We start from the raw sequence: 26,204 nt of genomic DNA on the forward strand, positions 1-26,204 counted from the left end.
CGGCGGTCTTCCTATGGTTATAAAATCTCCTCAAGAAAGCCGTAGTCACTTGGTCCCAAGTTGTGAGAGAATTAGGGGGCACCTCCTTCTCTAGCCATTCTAGACCTCTCCCAATTAAAGAAAATGGAAACATCTTGAGGCGGATATACTCTTGATTCACTCCGTTGGCTTTGATCGTGTCACAATACTTCTCAAAGTCTTTCAAATGCTCATGAGGGCTCTCAAATTTTCCACCCGAGAATTGTTTCCTCTCTATTAAAGCAATCAAATTGGGCTTGATTTCGAAATTGTTGGCTTGAGTGGTAGGGGTTAGGATCCCACTTTGCGCTCTAAAGGCCTCGGGAGCCCCAAGACGACTCAAAGGTGTATTCTCTCCCATTTTAGAACCTTCTTCACTTTCGGACTTAAAGATGGAAAAGGGGTTGATTTCCGGACTTGATGGTGAATTAGGGCTATCTAAGTCTTCACTTGAGGATGAAGATGGTGGAGTATCTTCCAATTCTCTTACTCCTTCTTTCGTTGGGGTGTGAGAATTTCTACTCCTTGCTCTCGCCTCTCTTCGAAGTAAGGACAAAGATCTTTCTAGCTCCGGATCAATGGGAATCAAAGACCTTGAGCGAGTTCGTCCTCTGTTCATACAACAAAGCTAAGGAGAACGTAAGCACTGACAAGTAACAAGTAGTAACAAATACTAATAAACAAGAAATGAGATAGTCTCAAATAAAGTAATGAAAAAGCAATGGAAGCCGTCTCCCTGGCAACGGCGCCAATTTGACAAGGGAATTAACGTGTCGTCAATTATCTATCCCTTGATCAAATATAATTTATACACCTAAACAAACCTAATACAAGTATAAGGCAAGCATAGGGGTCGAACCACAAGGAGACATGCATAAACACCACATTCACTACTTAATACTTAAGCTACCTCGGAACGAGAAGTGTGAAAAGCTAAGAAATTAAACTAGAGATTAAGAATGATTAAAAATCAATATAACTAAGCACCAAGGGAAGTAGGTAGATGTAGTTGCCAATTGATCATGCAATAACACGGAAGCAAAGCAATGGTAAACTAAGCATGCAAGAATCTCGAATTAAAGCTCAATCTAACCGCCTTCCGGGGTTAATCAATTTCTCCTAACATAGCCTCCATGCTTCCACACTAGAACCATATATTAGAAGGTGCAATCAAAGAACTATCGATAACAATGAACCTTAACTAAGTCAACTTCCGTTTCTTGTTAGCAAAGATTTACCTTTAATCAACTAACAATGTGCACTTGCAAGAAGATTAAAGAATATCAAACATACAAAGACTTTAATCACCATTAACAAAACCCCATCATCATAATCATGAATCAATCAATAACTACACCATCCCCACACCCTTGGCTAGGTGACTACTCACAAATCATATTGAAAACAATATCAATCATCAAATCAATAAGCATCAACATGATCAATAAGCAATGAAGAAAAATCAAAATAAGCAAATAAAACTAAATACAAAAGTAAAGAAAGAGAGTAAGAGATTGCTCATTAATTGAAGATGAAGATTTACAAAGATTCAATCAAGCTCCTTCTTCAATATCCAAGTTCATCAATGGAAACAAAAAATACGAAATAAAAAGACTGCAGCTCAGCGGTGCGCGACCGCGCACATACACTGCGCGCCCGCGCAGAAGCTGTGTGTGCGCCCTCGCAGATCTTGCGCGCCCGCAGATCTGTGGGTACGGAGAATGAAACCCATGGATGCGCGCCTTCTCTTAGCAACACTGCGCACCCGCGCTTGAGGAGTGTGTGCCCGCACACAAGGCGCACACATGGCGCACGCAACACTCTACTTTGATTCTGCTTCTGATGATGTTCTGTGCGGGTTCTCCCAGAGCTGCGCGCCCGCACACATCAAGGTCGCGCGCCCGCACACTAAGCGCGCACAAGGCGCACAAATCTTCTGTTTGTGTTCTGTTCTTGGAGCCATCCTGCGCGGGTTCTCACAGTGCTGCGCGCCCGCACACAGGGGAGTTTGGGGTGAATTGCTCTTCTTCTAATGTCTTGATTCCTACAAAACAAAAACGAAGAAAACAAGGAGATAGGCAAACAAAGAAAAGAGGAACAAAAAGGAGAGAAAAGGGGGCAAACAAGCTACAAATGGGTGGGAAAACCTGTAAAGAGAACACTAAATTGTGGCATAAATGCCACTCATCACCTAAACATACCACCTAGGGCTTGTTTGGCATGATTTTTTGTTTTCAATTTTCTGTTTTTTTGAAAACAAAAAACCAAAAACAGGAAACAAGAAAAAGGTGTTTTTACTTTTCTGTTGTCAGTTTTTAAAATTATCATAATTTAAATAAGTTTGACTGATTTTTGTTTAATTATGACTTATATCATATGAGTTTGAAAACAAAAAAACCAAAAAAAAAGAAAACCACAACAATGCCAAACGAACCCCTAGATATTAATTAGGAATTTAGGACCTCCTCCCCTTCAACACTTCTCCAAATGAGATCATAAGGTACTTTCTTCTAACACAACTTTTTTTTTTGGTCTTATACTTTTCCAGCTAAGCTTCTGTTTGCCACTTGGATGGAACAAAGTCTAAGATTGATATGTTGAACGATATATGTCCCACAGTAGAGGATACTGCTGATAACCAAACAGCAGAACTGGGATAGCTTCTAGGATAGCAATAGGCGCCGAAATCCATATCGAATCGTGTTGAAAGGTGATGAAGAATGTAGCAGTGAAACCAACCATCATAGATGCTATTGAGATGAATAAAAATGTAAGGCCAGTATCAAGCTTGGAAGGTAATACCTTTTGAAAGTCCATTATAGAGTATCGTGATGTCAGGATTGATAGAAACATTAATATGGAAGTTGCTGATGCAAACAATGAAACTGCATTCGCAATTGCAAAAACCTTAAAAGATGCTTGTTTCAGTAGAATCGGAGACCCACCTTTGTCATCATTACCACATGGTAAGGTAAAAGCCGCTGTAAAAACTACTGTAGTAATGAGGGTTGCCACTAGGGTACAGGTTTCTGCAGTCGTCTTCATCCACTCCTCCCCTTGTTTCAGCAAGTCTTTGTGTTGTTCTATGAACATAGCTTGGGGAGTCTGTCCAAAAGTTTTACCTTTCTTGTCCATTTCAGTTCCATCCTCTTCACTATTAGATTTACTTTCGTCCTCGTAGTTTCTGGCGGGTTTTTTCATTATATTTCTTGCTACAGCATAACGAGGTTGGACAATTTCTTTGACAGCCTATTAGAAATTGTAAGTTGAATATATACTAGACTGCTAGTTATCAATTTCAAAGTAAGTACTATCAATAAGCAAAGAGGGCTGCCAAGTTAATCTTCATGATTAACGTTTTTTGTCAATCTTCGCAGCCACATCAGCTTGCTGCATTTGAGGGAGTCCAGTAAGCAACCCAATCAACATCTTAGTCACATGTTGAAGTATACAACTTGGATGGAAATGATTAACGGCTCCGTCACTTGTTTTGTCATTAGTTGCATTTATTGTTGGTTTGACCATGCAAATATATGTCATGATTGTTGGGTATATGTCATGACCTTCGTTATACAATCTAAATTTGAATTGCGATAAATAATCAAAATCACACCATAAGCCAATTTACCATCTATCAAACAAACAACCTAACCCATTTTAATAAGATTATTAACATTAGGGCTATCAAAAGCTGACACAACACTATAACTCGACACGAACTCGACACGAAATAAGCGGCCTTGGGTCAAGTATTCTCAACACGTTTACATAATTGGGTCAACATGAACCCGACATGAAATTAAACGGGTTAGGTTTGGGTTGAAATTTTCAACCCGAAACCGACACGCATAACCCAATTATATAAATAAGTTGAACGACAACCCGCTAACCGAACCCGACACGATTAACCTATTAATTAAGTAGTAAAAAAATGGAAAATTTGATTCTAAACTTGTAATTTTGTAAATTGCCTTGGCACCAAGTATACATTTACGTAATTTTTGGCGGTTAATTTCGCGGATAAAATAAATTCAACTTTTGTTAATTAAAATTTGACAGTTAACTTGGGGCAATTCTTATGCATAGCTGTGCTGCTAAAGCAACCAACTTTAAATTCCTGTAGTACTTTTGCTATATGGGTAAAAGGTTACAAGGGTAACCCGTTTGATAAGCGGGTTAGGTTTGGGTCAAGGGTTTTCAACCCGTTTAATAAATGGGTTAGGTTTGGGTCAAGAGTTTTTCACGTTTAACATCGACACGAACACGAACCCGACACGACACGACCCATTGACAACCCTAATTAACATTAATTAATAGATACTCCGTAATAGATTGGAACTATAACTCTACAAGGCTAATTTGACAACTTTTACAAAAAAAAAAAAAAATAATACTCCTTTGTATTTTAAAATTTAAATGTCAATTATTACTTCTACTTACAACTAATCATTCCAGTCAGTTGTGACTGCTACTTGCAAGTTTCAACTATGGATAAATCATGCACATGATAAGCTAGGGTTGTTACTTTTGTTATGAAAAACAGTTGTTAGAATGTATATATGTATCATACTAAATCCAATAGTAATGTATTTAATACGAATGAAATACTAAAAAGAACAAATTTATGAGACCACCATACCCGAATGAGCATATTACATAGAAGAATCTCTAATCTTATTATCTGTGAAAAAAAACTAAACTTACAGAGCAGGTATTACTCACTAAAGAAGATAAAAACGCTAGACATAAGGTATGTAAAAACAATAAAATGATAATGAACCAAGAAAGTTGTTCATGAAGCAGTAATTATGCACGAAAATTAGTGTCTTCTTAAGGTGTTTCAGTATGTGATAAAATGATCCATCATTACCTGAAAATAAGCTAACATAAATTATGTAAAAAAAAATGAGAGATATTACCTCTCACTTAATCCCGTACAATTAAAGGTTAAATTTGCTAACATCATTTAATTAAGATAAAACAATAATCTGTTTCCAAAAAAAGATTAAACAATAATCAAACCAAAAAAAATTTAATCAAGTTTCAATAATTATTTTATTTGAAAATTTAATATCTTTTTTGAATATTATTATTTAATTTGATTACAAATATACGTACACTTACTATCATGCCATGAACAAATAAGCAAAAATGCTTTTTAGTAAATGGATTAATAATCTTGTTGTACACATTTCCGAAGTGGTTTTGCATGTATCAAATATAAATTGATGATATACATTTATATAGAACCATGTTTTATAATTATTTAATTATTTTCTAATAACTTGTCATAGGAGCCAAGATCATCTATTGGTTAATGGACAAAAAAATCAAAGGGTGCATGATACCATGAGTCCATGACAATACACTATGCAAGTCTTCATTTGTTACTCAACTTTTCTTGTTGAAGTCAATAATAGCAAAGTCATCATTAAGGTCATCATAGTCTTGCATATTGAATTCAAACAAGCTTTGCATGTGGAACACAAACTATTCTTGCATGTTGAATTGAAGTCTTGCATGTCCAATACAAAGTTTTGCATGTTTGAGGTGTAGAGTGTAGATTATACCCTTAAATGACCTACTCTATACTACATACTAGCTTCTTATGCATCACTAGTTTACTACCTATTATTTTTTAGCAACTTAAACAATGTATTAAAAATGATTTTTGCTAAATTTACAAACATATACTTTACTTATGAATAATTTACAAAATTATGTATTGATATCAATATTGAAATTTACTTTAGATATAATAATTGATATAAATTTTTTTGTTAATTGGATACTTTCTCAAATAAAATAGCACTCAATATATTACAATTACATTCGTATTTCAATGAGATATAAAATATAATTTAACTCACTAATTCAATTTTATATATTATTACAAAGTCACAGCCAGGCAATAGTACAATACCATGTACGATTATATACATTTTAGTTGAAATTAGAGGATTATATACATTTTAGTTGAAATCGATTTACTTCAGTTATTTTATTTTTTTAACTTCACAAATGGCCATTTTGGTAAAAGATCCTAAATCTAATGAAAGTCATGTGAAACCAGTTGGTTCTGTAGGATTTTTTAAAAGGTATTGAAATGATGAGAAATCCATCTCAGATTCAAGCCCAGATGGTGGAGTGAAAAACATAAGACCTAAATTCCACTTCTTGTTCTGCAACATCTAGCCATTGCAAGAAGAGAAATAAACTAGCAAGGGATTGATAATTTGATAATATTGACAACATTTAGTAAAATATGAACTCCTCATTTTTAAATAGTGTTTCATTTAGATCAAAAATTAAATTATATCTTAATAATTGAGTGAATGAATTTAAAAATACTATGTGGTATAACCGTGTTAGTAACATTATTGTGAAAAATAAATAAATCGAGTGAGTTTCACAGTACATTGAAACTAAGATATTGAGATAGCACATTTCATACATACATATTACTTCTCGATTACCATAGAGATCGAGTATTGATGAAGACTATGTGAATTGTTAAATTAATATTCAATGTAGGGTATGGAGGGAAAAAAAAAAGGAGATGTGACACTAATTTTAACACAAGCGAAAATCCATTTCAAAATATATAAATAACAATCGTGAGCATAAATTAATAGTTGGACATGTTCATTTTCGTTTATCGAAATAGTTATAAATAAAGTTATTTTGTTCATATCCCTAATATTCAACTAGCTTTGTTGAATGCATCCAAATAACAATTCGAATTCAAAAAGCTTTGTATGAATGTGTTTGCACTAGTAGAAAAATTGAAAAAAACACCGCTCAATGGCCACCGGTTTTTGAAAACCGGTGGCTTAAAAAATGGGCGGGATTAAGCATATGTACATTGCCACCGGTTCAAACCGAACCGGTGGCATAAATGATAAAGGCCACCGGTTTTGAACCGGTGGCAATAATCAAATAAAAAAAAAAAGCCCACCCTTCTCTTTCCCCTTCCTTTATATACCCTAACCCTAGTATTCTCTCTCCTCTCACGCCTCTCCTGCTCTCCTACCTCTCTCCTTCATTCGTTCTTACTCCCTCTCTGTTCTCCTCTCACGCATCTCCTCCCTCTCTGTTCTCCACCCTCTCTCTCCTCTCACGCCTCTTCCCCTCTCTCTCCTCTCACGCCTCTTCCCCTCTCTCTCCTCTCACGCGATCTCCTTTCCCTCTCTCCTTCCTTCGGCTCGTCCACCGCCGCAACAACAACCACCTCCGCATCAACCATCTCCGCCTCCAACGACACCACCAAGCTTATTGTCGCACTTTCTCTCTCCTCATGATAAAAATACGGGTTTTCTGGTCAAATTCGACCATGAAAATTCTAGATCTAGAGTTTTCATGGTCGAATTTGGCCTCGTAAACCCTATTTCAATAATGTTTTGTGTGAATCCGTGATGGTATGTGTGTTTTTTTTTATTTTATTTTTCGATTTTTCTATTTTAGTTAATTTGGGTTGTTATTTTGCGTATGCGGTGGTTTTAGGTGGGTGGTGGGGTGGGTCGTGGGTTGTGGGTGGTGGGTCGTTGAATTTGGGTGGTGGGTCGAGGGTTCTGGGTGGTGGGTTCTGGGTCGTGGGTGGTGGGTTGTTGGTTGTTGGGTGGTGGGTTGTTGGGTCGTGGGTTGTTGGGTCGTGGGTTGTTTAGTGGTGGGTTGTTGGGTCGTGGGTCGTGGGTGGTGGGTTGTTGGTTGTTGGGTGGTGGGTTGTTGGGTCGTGGGTTGTTGGGTCGTGGGTTGTTTAGTGGTGGGTTGTTGGGTCGTGGGTCGTGGGTTGTTGGGTGGTGGGTCGTTGGTTGTGGGTGGTGGACATACGGGTCGTGGGTTGTGGGTGGTTTGTGGGTTTTGCCGTTTTGGTGGTTTTTTATTTTTTTATTTTTTTTAATTTTTTCATATCCAAATTTTTTTTTATCAATTCTGATGTTTAATTTTTTTTGCAGATTTTTTTTTTATTTTGATTTTTGAATTGTGTTTTAGTTTTTTGTGATTTTTTTTTATTTTGATTTTGAATTGTGTTTTTATTTTTTGTGATTTTTTTGCAGATTCAGGTTAATTCAAAGAGAAACCATGTAATTTATGATTATATGTAATTTTTGATTTTTTTGTTACATAATATATGTAATTTATGTAATTTTTTGTGATTTTTTTTTAATTTTTGATTTTTTTTGCAATATTACTTATTTATTCATTGATGAATATTTTATGTTTGAATGAAATGTATGATTGTGTGTTTTGGGATGAAGCAGAGAAACGAGCAGTATATTATGATTATATCACTAATTTATATGTGAGTTTGTCTTGATTTTTAAGTGAAAAAAATAAAAATAAAAAAAAATTTTGTTTTTTGTTTTTTCTGCCATTATTGCCACCGGTTCCACCGAAAAACCGGTGGCAATACTTATTAATACCCAAAAAAAAATAGCGGGAAGTGTTATTGCCACCGGTTAACCGGTGGCAATAAGTCTTTTTGCCACCGGTTTTGAACCGGTGGCCTTTTGTCCTAGGTTTTGCCACCCCCCCACTGGCCACCGGTTCAAAACCGGTGGCAAAGGGGGGTTTTGAACCGGTGGCCAACCCCTTTTTTCGCCTAGTGTTGACTTTCTTTTTTTAATCAATTAGCTTAGTTGAATGCATTTGACATTTATTTGATTCTAAAATCTTTGATTGAATATGTTTTACATTAATTTGATTCAATTAGTTTAGTTGAATGCATTAAACTTTCAATGATTCAAAAAGCTTTGTTTGAATGTGTTTGAAATTCATTTGATTAAAAAAACTTTGTTTGAATGTTTTTCACTTCCATTTGAGTCATTAAGCTTTGTTGAACACATTTCACTTTCATTTGATTAAATTAGATTTGTTGAATGCATTTCACTACGTTCATTTGATTCGGTTAGTTTTGTAAGAATGTGTTTGACATTCATTTGATTCAACTAGCTTTGTTGAATGCATTTGACTTACATTCGATTCAAAAAGATCTGTTAAACGCATTTGACTTTCATTTGATTCAATTAGCTTTGTTGAATGCATATGATTTTCATTTGATCCAAATTAAAAGGTCTTGTTTGAATTTGTTTGACGTTCATTTGATTCAAGTAGCTTTGCATTTGATTTTCATTTGATTCAACTAGCTTTGTTGAATGTATTTGAATTTCATTCAATTCAACTAGATTTGCATAAGACTTTCACTTGAAATTATTTTTTTTAGGCGTAACCGAAAAATTAAAAATATAAATTTGAGCCCTTTGTAAAAATATATGTAATAACTTTTGAAAATATACTTGTACGTATTAAAAATATGTTTCATAAGTGTCCCCATTTCCAAATACATGTGGGAACAAGTATAAATAAATATCTTTGGGAAATTATAACACGATGCTAGCACTGTCCCAATGGTCCATATACTTCACAACTCCCAACATACTACTAAGCATAATGGTTAAGAATTCGATTCCTCCCCAACCCCCCCCCCCCTAATTTTTTTTTGCCGCTTTGACATTATGTTATTTTTTCCAAATAATTTTTATTTGTTTTTCGAACAAAAATAAATAAATAAAACTTTCCGTTATGAAATATATGTTATATGTTTTGAAAATATACTTGCACTTATTAAAAATATATTTCATACGTGTCCCCATTTCCAAATACATGTGGGAACAAGTATAAATAATTTTCTTTGGGAAATTATAACACGGTGCTAGCATTGTCCCAATGGTCCACATACTTCACAACTCTCAACATTCTAAGCATAATGGTCAAGGATTCGATTCCTCCTCAACCCCGCCACCCCCCCCCCCCGCCCCCCCCCCCCCCCCCCCCAAATTTGTTTTCGCTTATGACATTATGTTATTTTTTCCAAATAATTTTTATTTGATTTTCGAACAAAAATAAATAAATAAAAATTTCGGTTATAAAAATATATGTTATCAGTTTTGAAAATATACTTGTACTTATTGAAAATATATTTCATACGTGTCCCCATTTCCAAATACATGTGGAAACAAGTATAAATAATTTTCTTTGGGAAATTATAACACGGTGCTAGCACTGTCCCAATGGTCCACATACTTCGCAACTCTCAACTTTCTACTAAGCATAATGGTCAAGGATTCGATTCCTCCTCAACCCCCCCCCCCCCATTTTTTTTTTCCGCTTATGACATTATGTTATTTTTTTCAAATAACTTTGAGAATTATTTCGTATCAAAATATTCATAAATAAAAACAATTTGATAGTGTTTCACTTTCATTTGATTCAACTAGCTTTGTTTGATAGCTGTTTGACATTCATTTGATTCAACTAGCTTTGTTGAATACATTTGACTTTAATTTAATTTATAAAGGTTTGTTTGAATGCATTTTACTTTCATCAAATTCAAGGAACTTGTGCACAATAGCTCATTTGATTCAATTAGCTTTTTTTTGAATGAATTTCATTTTCATTTGATTCAAATAACTTTGTTTGACAGGTATTTGACATTCATTTGATTCAATAAGCTTTGTTTAATGAATTCCATGAATTTCATTTTCATTTGATTCAAATAACTTTGTTTGATAGATGTTTGACATTCATTATTTTCAACTAGCTTTGTGAATACATTTGACTTTCATTTAGTTTAAAAAGGTTTGTTTGAATGCATTTGACTTTCATCAAATTCAAGGAACTTGTGCACAATAGCTCATTTGATTCAATTAGCTTTGTTGAATGAATTTCATTTTCATTTAATTCAAATAACTTATTTGAATGTGTTTATTTTTCATTTGATTCAATTAGCTTTGTTGACTGCAATTGACTTTCATTTGATTCAATCAGCTTTGTCGAATGCATTTGACTTTCGTTTGATTTAAAAGGATTTATTTGAATGAGTTTGACTTTAATTTGATTAATAAAGCATTGTTTTAATGTGTTTGACTTTTATTTTACTCAATTTTAGAGGTTTATAGTATGTCAATGGTCTCTTTCCTTAAGATTAAGAAGGGATCAATGATACCCACACTTGAGGGTATCGAATCACTTGAATGTTTTTTACTTTCATTTTATTCAACGTATTTGAATGTATTTGACTTTGATTTGATTCAATTAGATTTGTTTGAATGTGTTTGAGATTCATTTGATTCAACTCACGCATTTGACTTTCAATTAATTTCAAAAGGCTTCGTTTGACTTTCATTTGATTCAATTAATTGATTTAAAAAAGCTTTGTTTGACTTTCATTTTATTTTATTAGCTTCTTTGAGTGCCATTGACTTTCATTTGATTCAAAAAGCTTTGTTGACTGTGTTTGACTTTCATTTGACTCAATTACCGTTGTCGAATGCATTTGGCTTTCATTTTATTCAAAAAGCTTTGTTTGAATGAGTTTGACTTTTATTCGATTCATAATGCATTGTTTGAATGTGTTTGACTTTCATTTGACTCTATTATCTTTGTCGAATGCATTTGAGTTTCATTTTATTCAAAAAGTTATGTTTGAATGAGTTTGACTTTTATTTGATTCAATTAGCTCTGTTGAGTGCAAATCATTTTCATTTGACTCAATTAGCTTTTGTTAAGTGCATTTGACTTTCATTTGATTCAAATAGGTTTGTTTTGTTTGGAATGTGTTTGACTTTATTTTGACTTAATTAGATATCGTTAAATGCATTTGACTTTCACTTTATTCAAAAAACTTTGTTTGAATGTGTTTGTAAGGTGTTATATTATCTGATATTTTTTTTAAATACTAATATATAAATCAACATCTAAATTGACTTTAATGTGATTCATTTACCCGAATTGGTTGAGTGCAATTGACTTTCATTTGATTCGACACACAGTTTCCTTTGCTAAATTATCTCTTACTAAATGCCCACCAATTCAAAACAAAAACCATAAAATTTTCATTACTCCCTCCGTGTTTTAATAAGTGTTACACTTCCTTTTTTGGCAAAAAACTGCATTAAAATATTATATGTTTCTCCTCTCATGGTCCCCACCCAAACCCACTACTACTTTTTATTATTGTATCTTTCCTCTCACATTCATTACTTTTCAATAAACTATTAACTCTAACTACCCCAGTTACATATTATTTTATTTAAGTCAATTAATTTGCCTAAAACTATGTGCCGGTCAAACTGTAACACTGGAGGGAGTATTAATTTCGTCGTCATATCTACAATTACATTGAATCGTAACATAAGAAAATAATAAAAATACAAAATTTAATTAAATAAAAATATCAGATAAATATAACACCTTACAAATATAACTACAATATTAATTTAGATGGTGATTAATATATTAAATTTTTTAAAAAAAAATCAGATAAATATAACACCTTACAAATTTAACTACAATATTAATTTAGATGTTGATTTATATAAATAAAGAAAGTGACTATACTTTGGAAAGATGCCTCATTCTTCCCAAATATACCGAATTACCATATTAAATTTTCTATAACACAAAAATAAATTTTACTGAAAGTCAATCAAAATTTGCATGTTTATTTATACAAATGAATTGAAGAAAGTAAATATACAAAGGGAATATGCCTCCTTCTTGCAAAATCATATTCTGCCATTTGTGGGGTAATAACATGTCAACAAACTTGCATGAATTAATGAAGAGGATGTTTGACTAACGGAAGAATATGCTTGATGGAAGCCGTGAAATCCAACAAGGCGTGGGCATGTGCCGTTAAGTCCAACAAGGCGTAGGCTTGCACATGCTGGATGCTTAGTCATTGCAATTATATCCAATCAGCTGCTGGAATTGACAAGTTTATCCTCAACTAATGAAGGGGAAATACCATAAATACCCTTAGATTGACAATAAACGTTTATCATGAAGATAAACTTGGAATTTCCCATAAGCAAAATGAAAACAAAAATGGTGTAGTGAGAATATTTACCTCAAACCATAGTAATTCTCGTTGCATTTGTAATGTTGCACCCGAGACACAGTTGAGTCTATCTGGAGGTGCAATCTTTGCAGCTAAATGCATCATGTTATTGTTTTCCTCATCTGTGTAAGAAGCGATCAAATCTTTTATGACTCCAAACTCATGTATGAGCCTGAAGACCGTCTCTTATCGATATTTAATAGCCATATTAAATATACTTCTTGATTTGTGATCAACATTCCATATCACATCAGGATATGAAAGGATTAGAGTCAGTAAGAACTCAACATTCCCGATTTCGGCAACAAAAAATAGTAGGCGCCATGGACGTCCAATCAGATTTGACACCTCATCTTCATCTTGTTTGATGACTTCATTCCAAACTCTGTTAGTTAGTTCAACTGCAAGTGACATCTGGTATTTTCTTTTATCTTTTCCCTTGTAGGTGACTGAAATTAAATATCAATTCTTAATCACATATTCACGTATATTACAAGATATTTGCTAAATTTAAAGAGGTAAAAAGGAACACTATAGACATACATCGTCGTAGAAATGTATCCCATAAGCTCTGTTTGCTAATATGGGTATGTGGATGCCTCCGAGAAAGGGTGTGCAACACAGTTTCATCCATTAAGTTCCGAGTGAGAGCCAAATGGGGATGATTACCTAAGAAATGAAGCGCTACATCTACACATCAAATGAGCACATGTTAGTAGCAATATTGCCAATGTCCTTTCTTGTTTTAATAAGTTAAATTACTGTTAATGACAACCTTTGTTTAGAGGAATGATGGCAATGCAAAATTTTATAAAAAAAAAAAAAAAAAAAAAATTGGCCTACAATGTTGAACAGGGGAAGAAATTAATAAGATGGAAAGAGTGTTTTCAATGTTCATGTACCGTAGTAATCAGCCTCTATGGCAGTGGTAAGCAGTTCGATGCAATCATCATCATTCAACAATGAGTCAGTAATTAACATCAAAAGATATAGTACCATTTCTCTATGCCCAAGAAGGATTGCCATATGAAGAGGTGTCAAATTTTTGCTGCCTTTGATATCTAGCAGTCTACCATTTTGTGCCACCATCACTTGAGTAATCTTTACATTCCCTGATTGCTGCAAGCCTGCAATGCAGAAGGCTGTATTTCCAAGTTTTGTTTGCGATTCAAGATGATCGTTTACTTCAATCATCAGCTTCACTAATTTCGTTACAAAATCAAGGTTGTTCAATCCTGCTGCAATGTGAAGAGCAGTGTCCTTTCGTTTTGTGATTGGTGCTGTTATATAGTATGGAGCTTCTTTGAAAATTTTGTCAGCTATCTCCCAGTCACCTTCTAGAACAGCTTGGTAGAGAGGCACAACATACCTCAAGAAATTTTCCCTTGCTTCATTTTTTTTTTGGAAAAGCAATAGCAAAATGCTAATGTTAAGACTTGAAAAAACGTTTATATTTACCACGCATCATTAATAGAAAGTATTCAAGTTGAGTTCACATGAACAACCCACATGTTATGTGTATTTTCAATGTGTATAATATTATCAGATACCCGAAATCTGTCATGTCGTATTGTGTTACTTATGTTGGATTTAGAAGGAATACTCCCTCCGTTTTTCTCTAATGACACGCTTGCCTTTTTTGCCCCTTTTTTCTAATGACACACTTCCTATTTTGAAATCCCTAATATTTTAATAATATAAATTTACCCACTATTCCCTTCAAAGATACTAGTAATAACCCACTACAGTACTTCCTACGTGTTTTAGTAGGTGTTACACTTTGAAAACCTATAGTTTTAGGCAATTTATTTGACTTAAATAAAATAAAGAAATATTATAAGGTTAATAGTTTATTGAAAAATAATGAATGTGAGAGAAAATAAATATTAAAAATATAATAGCGGGTTAGTGTGGGACCATAAAAGGAGAAATATTAATAATCAATCAATAATCTATATCTATACTCTATTAGTATTTAAAAACACAAACCACAAATTTTTCATATGACACATGGCATCACAATTCACAAGTCACTCATCACCCCATATGCCTAATGTCACCTCCCTTAATATGTATGTTTATGTCTTTATGCATTTTACAACTTACAAATTCAACTAAGAAAATAAAGTGTTTCATTTATACAATAATAAAATAATTGTCTTTTCATCTCCTATACTTTAAATATAATTTAAACTAATATGTCATTTCATATCCCACATTCTTCATTTATATATATCTAACTAAATTCCTTCATGTTCTTTCACATTTCTACCGTCACTCTTTTTTTCTTTTTTTTTTTTTTTTTTAAGTTTTAGAAATAAACCAATTACTTTGTATATGAATATAATTAACCCAAGTAACAACCTGTGCATTGAACGGGCCAAAAAGCTAGTTATATACTAAAAGACACACCAACAATGACACGTGTTATCTTCTGGTGTGTCTTTAGTATATTTTTTTTAAAAAAAATTATAAAAAAATATTTAGAGAATAAATTTGCAAAATATTTTCTTTCAAAATTTAGGATATATATCGTAAAATAATATATTTACCAACTTAGATATCTAACCATTTCTTTATATAAATTCCTAGGTAAGTATATATTTTTTTCCCGTATAATGATTATTTATAGTTAAAGAAAAGTCTGCGTATATCTTTCAACCTAACATAAATTCCTAGGCAGTGGGTAGGATTTTCATTGGTGGATTCGGGGTTTTGGGGTGGTGGTTTCGTGGGGAATGGGGGGTGTTACGGGGATGGAGGAAGACGACAATGCGGTGGGTTGTTTCATGCGGCTGGCCGGCGAGAAAGGGGCGGAAGACTGGCTATGGGGTGGTGGTAAGGGTGGTGGGCTGGTGGGGGAAGGGGAGGTGACCGGTGGTTTTGTGATTTTTGGTTTTTTTAAAAAAAAAAAAAAATTTAGTTTTTTTGGACCAATCAGGGCTTGACACGTGTTAAGTGACTTGATATAATAAGTCATTGACTTTTGTTGACTGGTTAAGGATTGAAGAAAAAGAGGAATCCCCAAAGTTCGGATTATTCCTGAATAAACAAAAGTTGGGATTATTGTAGCAAAATTGATGAAAGTTGGGATTATTATTTCTATATTTTCCTAAAAGAAATCAAAAGTTGTAGCTTATGATATTCCGCACTTGTTTAGTTGTAGTGTTCTTGATAGCATCAGCGTTTTAACTACGTCAAAACAATAGTTGAAAAAAATTAATTAGGAGTGTTTAAGAAAGTAGTGATTGATAACAGAGGTAGGAATGTAGGAATTGGGTAGAGTATCCCTACCCCTTAAAAAGCAGAAAGTTGTCAAACATGAAAGGAATAGTGTTTTGAGTCTATAGTCAATGAATTTTACTGTTCACAAGTTTGGCAAAATTTGGAGAGTTTGAGTTTCTTGCATTTGGATGTAATTTCATTTAATTTGTTGAGTCACTAAATTATACTTTCTCCCATTTTTCCTCCCTTCCATTCATTTTCCACTCTTTTCTGTATCTATTTTCCCGATTTTAAGCTCTTCCATTTATTCATAGATGATAAAGATAAAAAAAATAACTTTGCTATCTCTCTCCTCCTGCTCTCTCTATTTCTCCATCTCTACCATTGAAGCTATACTGTGAAATTACCATCTCCATTTCCAATGCAATTTCGTTTTTCAGATTCCTCATTTTTTTTTCTATTCTCCAGATTCTCTCTTTTTTTTTTCCATTGGGTGTTGTTGAGTTATGTTGCTTCTATGGAGGATGAGGATTTCGGTTGGCATTGAAGATCAATCTGAGCTTTCCTCCATTGAATCAACATTTCTTCCAGGTAGCGTTACTTCTTTAACATCCTCGAGTATTAATTTGACAAATTAGGGTTTAATTTCATATATGTATAATTTAATTTATACATATAGTGTCATTAGACAATAGTTTAATTGACTATTCATTATTGATTTTTTATGGGTTTGCTTTGATCTAATATATGTAATTTGATTTGGATGACTTATGGGTTTGTCTTATCTTTGATGTTGATTTTGATTTTTAAAATTTTCTATGATAGTGTAAGATTTTGCGGTGGTCTTAATTTGCTGAAAATGATGAACCTCGGCTGAGAGCTCAAATTTTGGCGAGGGTGAACCTCGGCTAGGAGCTTCAGCTTCAGCAAGGGTGAACCTTGGCTGGGAGCCTGAACCATGGCAAGGAATCAAGCTTCGGCGAGGGTGATCCTCGGCTGGAAGTCGAGCCAAGCTTCGGCAAGGGTGAACCTCCTTCGGCTCGGTTGCAATTTGGTTCGGCTGAACCTCATTCATCTCGGCTGAACCACCTTCGGCTCGGATGATAAGCTTCGGCTTGTCTAGATAAGCTTCAGCAATGGCTAGCTTCGGCTCGTCAAGATAAGCTTTAGCAATTGTTGACAACCTATGTTTGTTGCTGATATTAATCATCAATTTGACTGTTGGAAAAATCTGTAAGTTCAATCTCATTTTTTTCTTCTCCTTCCATGTTTACGACCCTGTTCCCAATTCTGTTTTTCATCTATTTCTAGCAAAAGATGGCTTGGAAACATCAGTGATTGAATATATGTTGATTTATTTTTTCTGTTATCATGCCAGTCTGAGATTTTTGATCTTATGATGGTAGCTGAACTTAAGACTAATTGGTAACTAGCTTTAGATATACCCAAGGCTGTAACTTGCTCATTTGGAAACTTGTTTGCTCATCATTATGAGCTCCTAAATGAGAAAAACACGGCTGAGCTGGGCCACAGCTGAACACAATCTGGTTTAGGGAATTTGGTACACCAGCATGATAATGATTTATGAGACGCTTGAGCAGGTACTGGTTTAGGGGTTGAAAAAATCTATGAATGTGCATAATGACAGAAAGTTCTAGTTTAAAGGTTGTGATAGCCACACTAAGGGCCTGTTAGTTTGTTGTTTATTGTATTTTTTGGAAATTTATAGTATTAGTACGAGTATGACTAATTTGATGTTCATTTTACAGCTTATATCATACTTTAGCAACTTTTAATGAATAAGACACCAAGAACTAAAACTTTTTAAGGTCATTTTAGATGTTTGTTTTTCTGTTTACAGGTTGCAATATCAACGACTTGGCTATTCTGCTCGGCCATTCCCACGCTTTTGGTTTGTACATTCTATCTACATTGAATTCTTTTAGTTTCTATTGGATTTGTTGTCCTTGATTTAGTATTAATCCAGAACTGACCGATGAAAAAGATGAAGTTTGAGGCGGTTTTGTATTGTGGTTTACATTATTTTGTATCCATTAATTTGATGGGAGAGAATTTAGGTATATGGATGGGATCATAATTCAGTAGTAATTTGACAAAAGCATTTGATTCCATTCAAGGATAACATTCTCTTGTGAAGAATGGGGATGATGCAATACGGGGACTATGGGGGTATGGAACTGGGAGGACTAAGGATATATATGCTAATAAATATCAGCAGCAATGTTTCATGCTTAGAGATGTTTCTTCTATGCCCTTTGCACAAGAGGGTGTGTGGATTGGGTATTAATTGAAGGAGTGTTAGTTCATTGTCCAAATATAGGCACTAATGAGCTGTAAATTTATAGTAATATCACATAGGGCTTGGGGAACTTGAAAGGGTAAATTGATGCTTTCTTTGTTGTCGCCCTTTTGTTACATGTTTAAGGGTTTCAAGTAAACTGATTCTTATACAAATTAGTTGGATGTTTAATCAGAGGAAAGGGGAGGAGAGGGAGAGTGATGGATCTAATTTCCTTTGTTTGGATATGGAACAGAGGAAACGGAGGTAAATGGAAACTCAATTATTATTATATTGTGAACACCAAATCCCTTAAAAGATGATAAAAAATATAATGTTTCTGGTTAGAAGAGGGAGGGAAATAGTTAGGGGAGGGGAGTTGTAATCTTCTTCTCTTACCTAAATTGGAAAGGAAATGAATGCCTTTTATTCCTTTTCCTTATCTTCCCCATGTCCATAACAAACAAGTGAATATGAATATTCCTCATCCCCCTTATCTCTTTCATTTACTGTTAAGAGGAGAAGGCCAGAAAACTTTGTCTTTTCCTCACCCAAGCCTTTCCTTCCCTCCACCATTGCTATCTAAATGCAATTTAAAATCCATCAATACGCACACTTCTACGCCTTTTCCTTAGCACGTGATATAAATTGGAACTAGTGTGTGTCCCGGGCGATGCCCCGGATTGCTAGTTTGTACTTCTTTAATTTGATAATTATGTTTAACTGTTGTTTAGCTAGTGTATGATTTGGGTGTTGTCTCGGTTTTTTTTTTCCTTCATATGTATTTATTTTCTAATTTTGTGAAAAATAAATAAATTAAATAACCTCTAATATCAAAGGAATATATAACGTTAAATATGTGAAATTTATAGCTCTAATAGAAGTTGGTTGAGTTTGTAAGTGTGTAGCAATTATTTGTTTGAGGTTGAGGGTTCGAATCTAGATATAACCATATTTTATTAATTTTGTCAAATGAAGTCGCAAGCTTACGTGTCGCTGACGTGGCATTGTGACATGTTTTCATATACGTTGAAGAGTGCCACGTGGCACCGTTCCTTTAAAAGGAACGCCTTTTAATAGATAGTATAGATTTAAATGAGATGAAAAGCAATCTCATTTTTTTCTTCTCCTTCCATGGTTACGACCCTGTTCTCAATTCTGTTATTCATCTATTTCTTGCAAAAGATGGCTTGGAAACCTCAATGCCTGAATATATGTTGATTTATTTTTTCTTCTCATTTCAATCTCATTTTTTTCTTCTCCTTCCACTGAGATTTTTTATCTTGTGATGGTAGCTGAACTTAAGACTAATTGGTAACTAGCTTTAGATATACCCAAGGCTGTAACCTGCTCATTTGGAAACTTATTTGCTTATCATTATGAGCTCCTAAATGAGAAAAACATGGCTGAGCTGGGCCACAGCTGAACACAATCTGGTTTAGGGAATTTGGTACACCAGCATGATAATGATTTATGAGACGCTTGAGCAGGTGTTGGTTTAGGGGTTGAAAAAATCTATGAATGTGCATAATGACAGAAAGTTCCAGTTTAAAGGTTGTGATTTGATGGTTTAGGATATATTACTTTCAACTTCACAGTGATATGTTGAGGTTGTATGTCTAACATGGTCTTTGAGCAAGCTTTTGTTCTGAAGTTCAGTTGATTCAGCTATTTATAAAAGACTTGCTGTAAGCCAATAGGGTTTCCCTTTTTCAATTGAAGGTGTCTTTTGGCTTTAATTAAAAACTGCCCGATATTTGTTCAATCTTCAGGTAAGAAAAAACTTTAGAACTTAATGGACCTGCTCTAGAATTGCAATATAAGTTTATAAGAAGTATCCTTCCTACAGATTCTACCTGTTTTTGAAACTTTGTTTATTTGAAAAATATATGAGGCAAACTTTAGATTCTATTCAACCATCCAGAAACATTGGGTTAAAGCATTTTTTCTTCTATATATATTGTTACTAAGTCTGATATTTATGCTTGGCTCCCCTACAAAATTTCATGGATCTTCCAGTATCTGCAAGTGGACTGTGATTCTGAATTCTGTCTTTCAAGCTTTTTATGTATTCAGGACTCCTATCATTGGACCCTGTCAACTCTGTAGCTGAGGAAACTATATGGTTTTCTGACACCAGTTCTATTGGTGACTCATAGTGTATTTATTATACCTTTTTTTTCCAGGCCTATGTATACCACAGGTAAGATATATTTGTTTTAAGATATCAAAATCACTGGATTTAGAAATTTTCTCAATGGTAATTTCCAGAGTTGGAGCCTTTGTCAGCTTAATACTAGATATGGCTTTTAAAATTTGTGTATCTTTTTTCCTTCTTAAATACTTTCCCTTTCCTCATATGTTCCCAACCTCTGAAATCTGTAACTCTTTATTCATTTTATTCATATATTTATACAAAGTACTTCTTATTTTTGCAAGGTTCATCAATCTAAGTGAATGAAGTTGATAATACAATTCCTTCAAAAAAAAAAGTTGATAATACAATTATTTTTATTGGTGTTGCTAGATACGCCTTGGTTCCTCTGCATGGACTAATAAAGGTATGCTTTATGTTATTGTTATGCAAGTTTTTGTGGTTCATATTAATTGTATTCTTGATTGACAACATGGTACATAGATTGTATTAATCATGATTGTAATTCTTTTTCAGTAGGGTCACTTTTGGTTTCTATCTTGTGAATTGGATCATGATTCTATTATGCGCGCGATAGTCCAGCGTGATTAACTGGGTTTGTAATAAGATCAAAATGTCTAGGTTTGTATCAATGCTATGAATTCTTCTCCAGTAGGGTTGGTATCAATGCTATCAATGCTACTGGGTTTGTAATAATAACTGGGTTTGTAATAGTGCTCAATTAGATTTTACTTAGTCAAGTTAAATTTCAATTTATAATGTCTTGAAAATATTATTTAAAAAAACTGGGTTGCTAAGTGTGATTAAGTTTATTGAGAATTGGGTATTCTCGTGTATCTTATCACATCGAATGTAGGGAGAGGTGGTTTCAGTGGGGTGGTGCATGCAATTTGCAAAGTGGTGAAGAAAATAATTTTTCAAAGATTTGTTTGGATTCTTAAAAGACTTTGTATATGTTTAAGCAATTTGTCTGTGAATGTGACTTTGTTATTAAATATGAAAGGTTCTCACTGTCAGTTAGATTTCTTTATTTGATAGGAAGTAATAAGTTAAATTTGGTAATACAAAATGGATGAAAGGTTCATTTACTTGCTTATTCTTTGTAAACATCCTCATGCAAAAGCTATGCATGATGCTTGCTGCTCTTACTGCAACCTATGCCAATTGTTTAATGTCGTTATAAGTAGTTTATAGCATGATTGCAGACCAATCTAGTCGTTATAAGTAGTTTATAGCATGATTGCAGACCAAATTTAAGTAGTTTTTGAATTGTAGCATTTATTACTACTCCGTATTATTTGACTGGAATGAGTGATCATGTTTTAGTATTGCTGGAATGAGGTTGGTCATTAGTTCTTAATTTTACCTATAAGAGTATTCTACTTTGATAGGATTAATTGAGAGTAGTTATTTGTTCTATAAAAAAAATAAAATAAAAATGAGAGTAGTTAACTTGCTGATGAATTTCGTTCATTGATGATCCTGCAATGTTTCAGATTGGAGTTTTTATAGGAAAATATGTTGATATGATAAAGTATCTAAAGTTGAATTCAGGGGCCAGGATTCAAATCACAAGATATGCAGAAGCTGATCCATGATCTGCAACTAGGTAATGTCTTATTGCCTAAAAAGTTTTTCTAAAAAGTTTTGATTATTTGGGGGGCTACATGCTTGACATTGCATCATAATATGGTAATGTCTCTAGATTTCTACATAACGTTGTGCATCTGTAAATGATCCTACTGCCACAAACTTTATTCAATTTCAGTCCTACACTCCAGCAACTTTTCATTGTTAAATTTAACACTGAAACTTTCAGCATGTTGTAGTGTTTTTTTTAATTTTTGTTGTTGATCTTTTGTTTGGTTTTCTACATATAACAGCGGAAGCAAAGAGAATTAAGAATTGGTGAGGTTGTGTTTTTGCACTACAAGAAGCACTTGATAAGCTGCTAGAGCTCTGGTTGAAACAGCCATCCAAGGATGGAAAATGCGATACCTAACTTTTAACATGTAGGATTGTGCTTTAGTTTCTCTCTTCCTTGACTCAGAGACAAACCTATCTTCTGATTTTTCTTTCAAAGAGAAGTAACATCCAATTTCAGCAGAATGATCTCAAAGCAGGGGCTAAGAAAGAGCATGCTAATTGCTAATGGCCTGTATAGATAATCAACACCGATGTCTTGGCTTTTTTCATATAGATAAACTAGGTAACACAACTATATAGAGGGACACTATGCTATCGAATATATAGTGCTTGTATTTTCAAGGTTAACTTGTCATTGTAATATAGTGCTATACCACTTCCCGAATATGTATTTCTACTATCTGATTATTCCTACTTTATTAAGAAATAAATACAATCATGACAAATTCTCTTAAACTCATGACAAATTACTTTACACATGACAATTCAAAGAATACATACACTTGCTAAAAAGTATTTCTCTTAAACTCATTATAAGAATAATAAATATTCAAATCAATAATTATGATAAAAATTCACACTATGAACTATACGATAAAAATTCACACGCTGCACATGGGGATTATAACAGTAACAATTGGGCAACTAGGTCTTATTAATAAGAGAAGCTGACATGAACCTTATTAGTAGGGGTGAAAGTAATTTGGATAAAAACCGAAAACCGAACCAAACCGAACCGAATAAGCAATTCAGTTCGGTTTTGTTCGGTTTTCGGTTTGGATCGGTTTGAGAAAATGAAAACCGAATTATATCGGTTTGGATTCGGTTTTGGGATTTTAAAAACCGAAAACCGAACACCGAACTGAAATTTATAAGCCCAATTATCTCAGCCCATTTTCCTACATATATATACCCAAACCCTAAATAATTTCCCTCAGAATTTCCCACAGTCACAACCGTTTCTCTTTCCCTCACTAAAACCCTAGATTTTCCCTCATCTCTCCCTCTCACCACCTCACTCCGTTCGTCCACCACCACCAATCCACCACCTCAATACTTCCTGCTTTCCTACTTACCACCTAGATTTTCCTACTTTCCTCACTACTCCGTTCGAGTGTTCCAACGCCGGCCGCCGCTGACCACCTGTTGGGCTGTTGGAGTGTTCCGGTATGCTTTAATTTCAATATTTCATATTTCACTTCTCTTTTCCTGCTCGAATTGCATGTTTTCGCTCGAATTGCATGTTTTCTTTGTTATTTTCGAATTGGTGATAGATTGTTTTCTTTGAATAGTTATTATGCTCGAATTGTATTATGCTCGAATTGCTGATATTCCTTCAGAATTCAGAATATATGTTGTTCTGTTATACTATTATGCTCGAATTGCATGTTTTCTTTTTGATAGATTGATTGTTTTTCATAGATTTGCATAAAAATTGTTGGTTATTGAGTGAGTTCTTTTTTCTGTTTTAAATTAGATTATCAGAATGTCCACAAATATGGATAATATTGAGGAACATGAATCTGACAATGAAAAATCCAAACCCAAGAGGAAGAGAATGAAGGATCGTTCCGAGGTTTGGGAGCACTTTATCAAGGAAGAAACACCCACTGGAATGGAAGCACGTTGCAAGTACTGTGGTATGAGATACAAGTGTGGTACAAAGAGAAATGGCACTAGTCCATTGTGGGCTCATATAAATAGATGCCGTAAGTACCCCTATAATACTCCTAAAGAATCAAAACAAAGTTTGTTGTCTTTCAAAAGCAATAAAATTGAAAGTGGTTGTACTAGTGGATTGTCTTATGTGAAATATGATCCAACTGTAATTAGAAAAGCTTTATCTGAGATGGTTATAGTTGATGAATTGCCTTTTAAGTTTGTTGAGGGAGTAGGCTTTAAACAATTTTGTAATGTAATGGAGCCTAGATTTCATGTCCCTTCCAGAATTACTGTGGCTAAAGATTGTTATGAAACTTTTTTAACTCAAAAAAGAAAGCTGAAATTGGTATTAAAAAAGTGTAACTCAAGGGTTTCATTAACAACCGATACATGGACATCTATTCAGCAAATTAATTACATGTGCTTGACTGTTCACTTTGTTGATAATGACTGGAATTTGCAAAAACGTATTCTGAATTTTTGTCCTATATCAAGTCATAAGGGGGAGGAAATTGGGAAAGAAATTGAGAAATGTTTGCTTGATTGGGAACTTGAGAAAGTATTTTGCATAACTGTTGATAATGCTAGCTCAAATGATACCGCAATAGGATATATGAGAAGGAAAATAAATGGTTGGAAAGTTGGGGTTCTTAAGGGCCGATTCCTTCATATGCGTTGTGTTGCTCATATTGTGAATTTGGTTGTGTCTGATGGCTTGAAAATTGTTAATGAGTCTATTACTCGTGTGAGACAAGCTATAAGATTCATCAAACAATCCCCTTCTAGGTTGTTAAGGTTTAAAAAATGTGTTGTGGAAGAAAAAATCAACTCTAAAAAGTTGTTGTGCCTTGATGTGCCTACTAGGTGGAATTCCACCTTTTTAATGTTGGATGCTGCTTTGGTGTTTGAGTATGCTTTTGAGAGGTACTCTGAGGAGGACCCTCATTATGTGATTGAGTTAAATGAGAGGGAGGGCAAGGGTTGCCCTACTTCTGAGGATTGGGAAACAGTCAGAAGGTTTTCTGAATTTTTACAAGTCTTTTACGATCTTACTTTGCGTGTCTCTGGGTCTTTGCATGTGACTTCCAATTTATTTTTCCATGAATTGGTGAGTGTTGCTGTCCTTTTGAAAGATTTGATGACAAATGATGATGTGGAGATGTGTCTTATGGCTACTAAAATGAAGGAGAAATATGACAAATATTGGGGTGATCCGGAGAAAATGAACATGCTGATTTTTATTGCTGTTGTGCTTGATCCTCGTTATAAGTTAGATTATGTTGAGTGGATGTTAACTGAAATTTATGATTCTAAGCATGCATTTGTTTTGGTGAATAATTTGAAAGAGTCTTTGAATGCATTGTATGAGGAGTATCGTGGTTCTTCTGGTGATGTGATTAGGGAGGAAGTGTCCTCAAGTATGGACAATTCCCAATTTTCTCCCAAACAAAAGAAGCTTGAGGTATTGAAGAGTAAGTATAAGAAACATAAGTGTGAGAAAGATGGAGAAGCAAAAATTGAGTTAGACAAATATTTAGAAGAGGAAACGGAGGAGGAATGTGAAAATTTTGATGTTTTGGGGTGGTGGAAGTTTAATAGTGCTAGGTTTCCAACAATTGGAATAATGGCCCGTGATATACTTGTTGTCCCTATCTCAACAGTAGCCTCTGAGAGTGCATTCAGCACTGGTGGTAGGGTTCTAGACCCATTTAGGAGCTCCTTAACTCCAAGGGTCGTTGAAGGACTTGTTTGTGCTCAAAATTGGCTACGTTCTTCTCCCTTTCCTAATATAGAAGAGTGTTTACAAGAAGTTGAAGATCTTGAAGAAGGTAACATAAAACAACAATTATCATGTTATTTTTTTTCATTATTTCATATATATTATGTAACTTGTTTATTTTTTTTTAATGTTATTAGACTTGAGGAATATGACAATTGGTGATCAAAACCCGGACTTGGTTGAGCTTGATTGAGAGTTAGCTGCCAAGAATGAAGCTGCCCTATTGATTGAAGACTTG

General features: G+C 34.1%; 1 long non-coding RNA gene and 1 pseudogene across 2 annotated transcripts; one reads left to right on the forward strand and one right to left on the reverse strand.

Annotated features, from left to right (window-relative positions):
• Nucleotides 1–2,511: 2,511 nt before the first annotated feature.
• On the reverse strand, nucleotides 2,512–14,483 carry LOC145607193 (uncharacterized; annotated as a pseudogene).
• Nucleotides 14,484–16,463: 1,980 nt separating this feature from the next.
• Nucleotides 16,464–22,980, forward strand: LOC145608782 (uncharacterized). 2 transcript variants are annotated; one of them, XR_014105893.1, is made up of 6 exons: nucleotides 16,464–16,735; nucleotides 16,970–17,377; nucleotides 18,006–18,056; nucleotides 20,883–21,004; nucleotides 22,095–22,207; nucleotides 22,482–22,980. It is a non-coding gene; the product is annotated as an uncharacterized LOC145608782 (long non-coding RNA). The 2 variants fall into 2 exon arrangements; XR_014105892.1 differs by having other exon boundaries at nucleotides 18,006–21,004.
• Nucleotides 22,981–26,204: the final 3,224 nt, after the last annotated feature.

Source organism: Chenopodium album, chromosome 23, assembly GCF_948465745.1.
Source record: "Chenopodium album chromosome 23, dcCheAlbu1.1, whole genome shotgun sequence".
In the NCBI taxonomy this organism is placed as follows: domain Eukaryota; kingdom Viridiplantae; phylum Streptophyta; class Magnoliopsida; order Caryophyllales; family Amaranthaceae; genus Chenopodium; species Chenopodium album.